The sequence below is a fragment of the Podarcis filfolensis genome, assembly GCF_964270895.1.
Source record: "Podarcis filfolensis genome assembly, chromosome: 14".
Taxonomy (NCBI): Eukaryota; Metazoa; Chordata; class Lepidosauria; order Squamata; family Lacertidae; genus Podarcis; species Podarcis filfolensis.
In genome coordinates this window covers 18,189,364-18,195,786 of record NC_139616.1, presented here as the reverse complement: position 1 = coordinate 18,195,786, position 6,423 = coordinate 18,189,364, and positions in this window count along the sequence as shown.

Here is a 6,423-nt window from a genome sequence, read left to right as displayed (position 1 = left end):
TAGGCCAGGGCTAGGCTAAAAGACTTAGAATACAAGCTTGAACCCCAAACAACGGTGGCCCATTCACTATTTTCAGCTGCCTACCATGATCCTGCCTACGGTATGCATGAGGTGGTCTCCTATGGTCAGGCTTTTGAAGAACTTCAAGGCCTCAGATAGAGGCCTAAGGCCTAGAGTTCCTAACATGTATATTGTTATTATTATTATTATTATTATTATTATTATTATTATTATTATACCCCGCCCATCTAGCTGGGTTTCCCCAGCCACTCTGGGTGGCTCCCAACAGAATATTAAAAGCACAATAAAATGTCAAACAGAAGAAGAAGAAGAGGAGGAGGAGGAGGAGGAGGAGGAGGAGGAGGAGTTTGGACTTGATATCCCGTCTTTCACTCCCCTTTAGGAGTCTCAAAGCGGCTAACAATCTCCTTTCCCTTCCTCCACAACAAACACTCTGCGAGGTGAGAGAGGCTGAGAGACTTCAGAGAAGTGTGACTAGCCCAAGGTCACCCAGCAGCTGCATGTGGAGGAGTGGGGAAGCGAACCCAGTTCACCAGATTACAAGTCCACCGCTCTTAACCACTACACCACACTGGCTCTCATTAAAAATTTCCCTAAACAGGGCTGCTTTCAGATGTCTTCTAAAAGTCAGGTAGTTGTTTATTTCCTTGACATCTGATGGGAGGATGTTCCACAGGACGGGCGCCACTACCGAAAAGGCCCTCTGCCTGGTTGCCTGTAACCTCACATCTCGCCAGAGGGAACCGTCAAAAGGCTCAAAGGGACAAGTTGTCTGGCAGCCATTATGGCCCCTGTCGTGTGTACACTCCTCCCACTAATGAAGTCCTAGTAAGTCACCCTTTTTGATATCCTTTTTGAGATGAGGTGACCAAAACAGTACACCATACCTTCCAACATTTCTCTGATGAAAATAGGGACGTCCCATTCCATAATTCCACCCCGAGGCTTTCTGAGTGCTCAGCTTGGATACCTGAGCAGCGCAGGTGTGTCTGCGCCTACACCCTGAGTAATAATGCAAAGAGGTTTTAAACACGGGGAGAATTTTGAGAAGAATAATGGGAACGGATGTATCTCAGCTAAAAGCGGTTAATCTAAAATGAATGTGCCATTGACTAACTAGGGAAGAGTACACTGAATTAAAGATGCCCCACCCTGTTGAGGTTTTGTTTTTCTAATCGCTGCATTTTGGAGAATAAAGCTCCCCCCCCCCCTCTTTGGGCTGGCTCCTCTCATCATGCTCTTCCATTCATTGCCACCACTTTGTTTGGCTTTATTAGTATCCATTCATGCCTCTTGCTTGTTTCAAACCTTTCCCCAGCATTGTTGGGATACTCTAATGAGCACCCTGGAGAAGGGGAACAGTACACACATCTAATTAATTAGCACCGTTACCATCACTCCAAAGCCCTTCAGTGACATTCCCAATAATAACAACAGCAATAACGACTTGTATTCTTGGTTTGGAGTGGGGAGAAGAGTGTGTTGTGGGGGGGGGGCACAACTGTTGCTAGCGTTGGGAAAACCTTATGTCTCCAGCGCGTGCCACTAATGCTGAAAGCAGGTGCTCGTGGCAGAAACCATGTCTGCTAAATCTTCCCTGTGCTGTTACATGATGTCGCTCATTTGGGTCGGATGTCAGGATTCCAAAAAGGGCTCATAACATACTAATGCTCGAGCTGTACCATTTCAGAGTTCAGGTAGGGAAATTGCATGGTGGAATGCTCCCCTATTTAAGGATGGAGACTAACACAACCTAATCCATTATCAGGCCTCCTAATGTACGTCAAGAAGAAAGTACATCTCAGAGACAAATCAGATGGCAGCTGGCAGGTTTCAGAGACAGTCAAAATCTTCAGCATTTGTGGAATGGCTTGATAAAGTATGGGATTGTTTTTCTATGGCAAAATTGAATTAATGAACCGTAGGCATGTGAAGGGGGGGGGGAGAGACTTTTTGAGTTTTCAAGGTCTTTCGGTATGAATGGATTGTTGAATTCTGGAGTAGGGAACATGCCACCCTCCAGGTGCTGTTAAACTCCATTAACAGCCCCAGCAAGCTTGACCAGCAACCCATCAGCCCCAGCAAGCTTGACCATTTGGTCAGGGGTTATGGGAGTTGTAGTCCAGCAACATCTGGATGGTTACAAGTCCCCCTCTCCTCCATTACTCCACATAGGAAAATAGACACCAGGGAGATGGGTGCTAGCTTGTCTTCTCCCTAGCATGCTAGCTTTCTATGTGGAGAGAACTAGGAGCTTTTTTTCACATATGAGGACACAGACTATTCAAATCCTCAACCTGTAGTTTGCAGAGGTGGTTGAGAAATGTGGTTTGTCATCTGTACTTGGAGTAATGTGTGGATTGGATCAGGAAGTAATTATCCTTCAAATACCACACCTTTCTGATTTGTGTGCTTCAATTTTTGGCACAACAAAGGAACTCAAAAGCAGCTTGCAAATCTGTATTTTAGGAGAAAATATGTTTAGAAATGCGTCTATTTGAATATGCATTTTGTGATAAACAAATTTAAATGCCAATTTTGTGTAGCTTTTAAAAAATAAGAAATTGATGCTCTAACATGAATGGACAAGTGCAAAAGTGATATTATGAATGGTGGGAGGGATTTGATTCAGTTCACATTGAAAGGTAAATCTAGCTTATTCACACTTTCCAAAGCAATATGCAAACTGAAGCACAGCCTTCCTTCAAAACTTGAATTCTCTGCATTTTGCAGCACAGTTCTCAGCCAAGTAATACCCATCATGTACTAGTTTCTGGAAGCCACAGCATGGTAGCAGCTGAGTGACACACCCACTTTCATGGTTTTCGATGTTCAGTTTGAAATCAGGTCATTTGCAGTGTCAAAAGCCCAGTATGTGAGATTGTGGGACTTTAAGTGCAGAAAGAGAGTACATTTCAGTGAATGATATAATCTCTGATGGAAGATGTTTATAATCCCTTAGAGATCCAGTCTGTTGTATGGGCTGAAACATGGCGAGGCAGAGCAAAATGTGACCGAGATGCAATATGAGCAAGGAACAAATCCCTTTGCTGCTGCATCAGTGCATTCCACAGCTGAGGCCATTTGCATTGTGGCTCTCTATAGTATATTACCCCAACCGCTGGTGGGAGGAAGCTGTAAATCCAGCATGAGACGAGGTTTAAAAGGGGTCTCGATGGCAGGCCCAAAGGAACCTCTGAGAAAATCACTTCCAAAAAGAAAAATGCATACAGAATAGGCAAGGCAAAGCAATATAAGCAAAGTCATCATTGTAGCCATAGCTATAATACCACTTTAAGCATTCACACCTTCTCTCTAAAAATCTTGGGAACCATAGCTTGTTAAGGATGCTGAGAGTTGTTAGGAGACACACACACCCCACCGCATTCCCCTCGCAGAGCTACAATTCCCAGAGTGGTTTTTGCAGTCAATCCCTCTTCCCAGGGAACTCTGGGAATTGCATCTCTGTGAGGTGAATGGGAGGGGGGGTCGCCTAACAACTCTCTTAGCAAACTGCACTTCGCAGGGTCCTTTGAGCAAGAAAGCAAAGCTGTTTGAAGCGATATAGATTCATAGAGTTGGAAGGGACCCTGAGGATCATCTAGTCCAACCCCCTGCAATGCAGGGATATGCAGCTCTCCCTTACGGGAATCAAACCTGCAACCTTGGTATTATCAGCACCACGCTCTAGCCAACTGAGCTATCCAGCTTTGCATGTATGGTGCAGATAGGGCCAAAGCCCCAATGTTTCCCAACAGTAATCTGCAATTAAAAAACAAGAAAACTAAAATGTGTAACACTCCCGCAGAGATACTTTCCCACAGTATATCTTAAATTTTTGTTGCATTTTAGATGCTGAAAGGACAGGTTTGGTTTGGTCTTTTCCATATACCTTTATCATCTGCATTCCATTTTCCCACCCTCAGTAAATCGGTGCACGCTGCTTTCTTTCTCTTTCTTTCTTTCTTTCTTTCTTTCTTTCTTTCTTTCTTTCTTTCTTTTCATTTACTTAGCCTTTTCTCTCAAGCTTCAATAGATCCCACAGTATGCAATCCCCATCCCCCGACCATTTTCTCTTTCACTTTTTCTCTCTCTCCCCCTCCCCCTTTGTTGAAAGAAGTATTTACATTCGAAAGCCTGGGGTGATTTTATGTCCCAGGATATCAATGGTGTGATTATTCCTAATCTGTTGGCCAGTTGAGATTAGAATGAGATGCATGTCCTTATCTCCAGCCAAGAGTCTTGTGTGTATGCAGAGACAAAAACAGCATAAATATTTACATTTGCAGTGACCGAAAACCCACATGTTTATACACTTAAGCAGATGGAATCTAGAGGAATGGCCACGTCTCAGTAGCAGAGGACTTGTTTTACATGCAGAAGACCCTGGGTTCAATCCCTGACATCTCCAGACAGGACCGGGAGTGTCCCTTGCCTGAAACCCTGACAAGCTGCTGCCAGACAGTGTAGACAGCACTTAGCTGGATGGACCTGTGGTCCAACTTGATAGAAGGTAGCTCTTGTGTTCCTATAATCTGTATACAAGCCACCCCACTCTGTCTGATGGTAGGGCTGGCCCTGGATAAGTGTTGGTGGTCTGAATTGTAGATATGAAGAGGGTAGACCGGCTAACCCTGCAAAACCAACTTGGCCTATGCAGGAGGATCAAGCTACTTAAACTGTGGACCCTAGACGCGCTCGTTAACTATATAGGCCAATATGGAACTGCAGTTCCCCTCCCTGGGCAAAGCTAATACTGAGGTGCTCCTCAAAGAAGGACAGCTGGCAAGCTACCATGAGCAGGGATGAAGAAACTGTGTCCTCCTCACCCCCAGATGTTGAATTACTGTTTCCATTGTCTTTGATCATTGGCCACACTGGCTGTGGTTTATGGGAGTTGGAGTCCAACATCTAGAAGACTACAGGCATTCAACTGTAGCCTAGGAAAAAGGGTAGATGAGGTCCAGTGGTAGAATGCCCCTTTCAAGACCCTGGCCCCTTGCATGCAGGAACAGCCTCCCCCATCATAAGCAAGCTAAGCCATTATAGAAGAACACTTCAGACAGAGTGAGTGAGCTCAAAGGGGAAAAAAGCCTGTGTACGTGAGGTCCATTGGTTACCTCTGGATTAATGCTTGTGCATGCCAACATCCTTACCCAACCGCCAGGTGAGATTATGTGATAAATGATTGCATTAGCCGAGACAGCTTCTCATTTCCCTCCAATCTGGCCTGTCTGCCCTTTTAGCATGGAACTCCTGATAGCATTTCTTCCTTCACCAACTTCATTTTTCCTGCTCACTTGTCAAGCTGTCAGCGTGAAGAAAAAGAGGAGCCATCGACAAGGCACTTACTGTTTCAACTGTTTCAAGTTATGTTTCAAGTGCCTCATGTGCACACACAGATGTATGCGCACACACCCCAGGCATCTCTGAACAAGATTTCCTGCTTCCACAGGCTCCCATTGTCAAGAGGGGCTTCTGTGGGCACCCCCACCTTCAGTGATGTGGAAACTGTGGCCCTCCAGATGTTGATAGATTCCAACCCCAATCACCCTTGACCATTGGTCATCCTGGCTGGGACTGTAGCCCAACAACCTCTAGAGCAGGGTTGAGGAACCTGTGACCCTTCAGAAGTTGCTGGATTCCAACCAACTCCCATCACCCCAGACCATTTGCCATGCTGGCTGGGGCTGATGGGAGTAGGAACCCCACAACTTTTAGAGGACTGCAAGTTCCATATCCCTGCCCCACTGTCTATCATTTCCTTTGCCCAGATGCTGCTTTGTGCCTTGATGGATTCCGGTTCCAGTCTGAAAGCTTGCTCCTGTCCAGAAGATGAAGCTCTCTCCATCAACAGGTCAGATTTGGATACTGCAATCTTAAGGATCCAAACCTATGAATTAAGAATGTTAGAGACTGTCTTGCTGGATTAGATCATGGTTCACTAGCTTAGCATCTTAAATAATAATAATAATAATAATAATAATAATAATAATAATAATAATGTGGTATCTTGGGTTACAGATGCTTCAGGTTACAGACACTTCAGGTTACAGACTCCGCTAACCCAGAAATAGTACCTCAGGTTAAGAACTTTGCTTCAGGATGAGAACAGAAATCGTGCGGTGGCGGCAGCAGGGGTGGGGAACTCTTAGGTTTCCAGAAAAAGAATAAAAAACATTTAGAAAAAGAATAAAGGCAATATTCCCTTTAGGGAGAGGGCAACCTGGGAAACCAATGATGAAGGGGAATTCACACTTGAAACACCTTATCCAATTGCAAGAAATTCTTCCAGGCTGCACTTCCCTTCTCCATACTTATTGCACTCCTCCCATCTTCAGTGCAGTTGTGATTGACAAGCCCATATGTTTATCTCCCAAATGCATACACAAGGATAGAAAG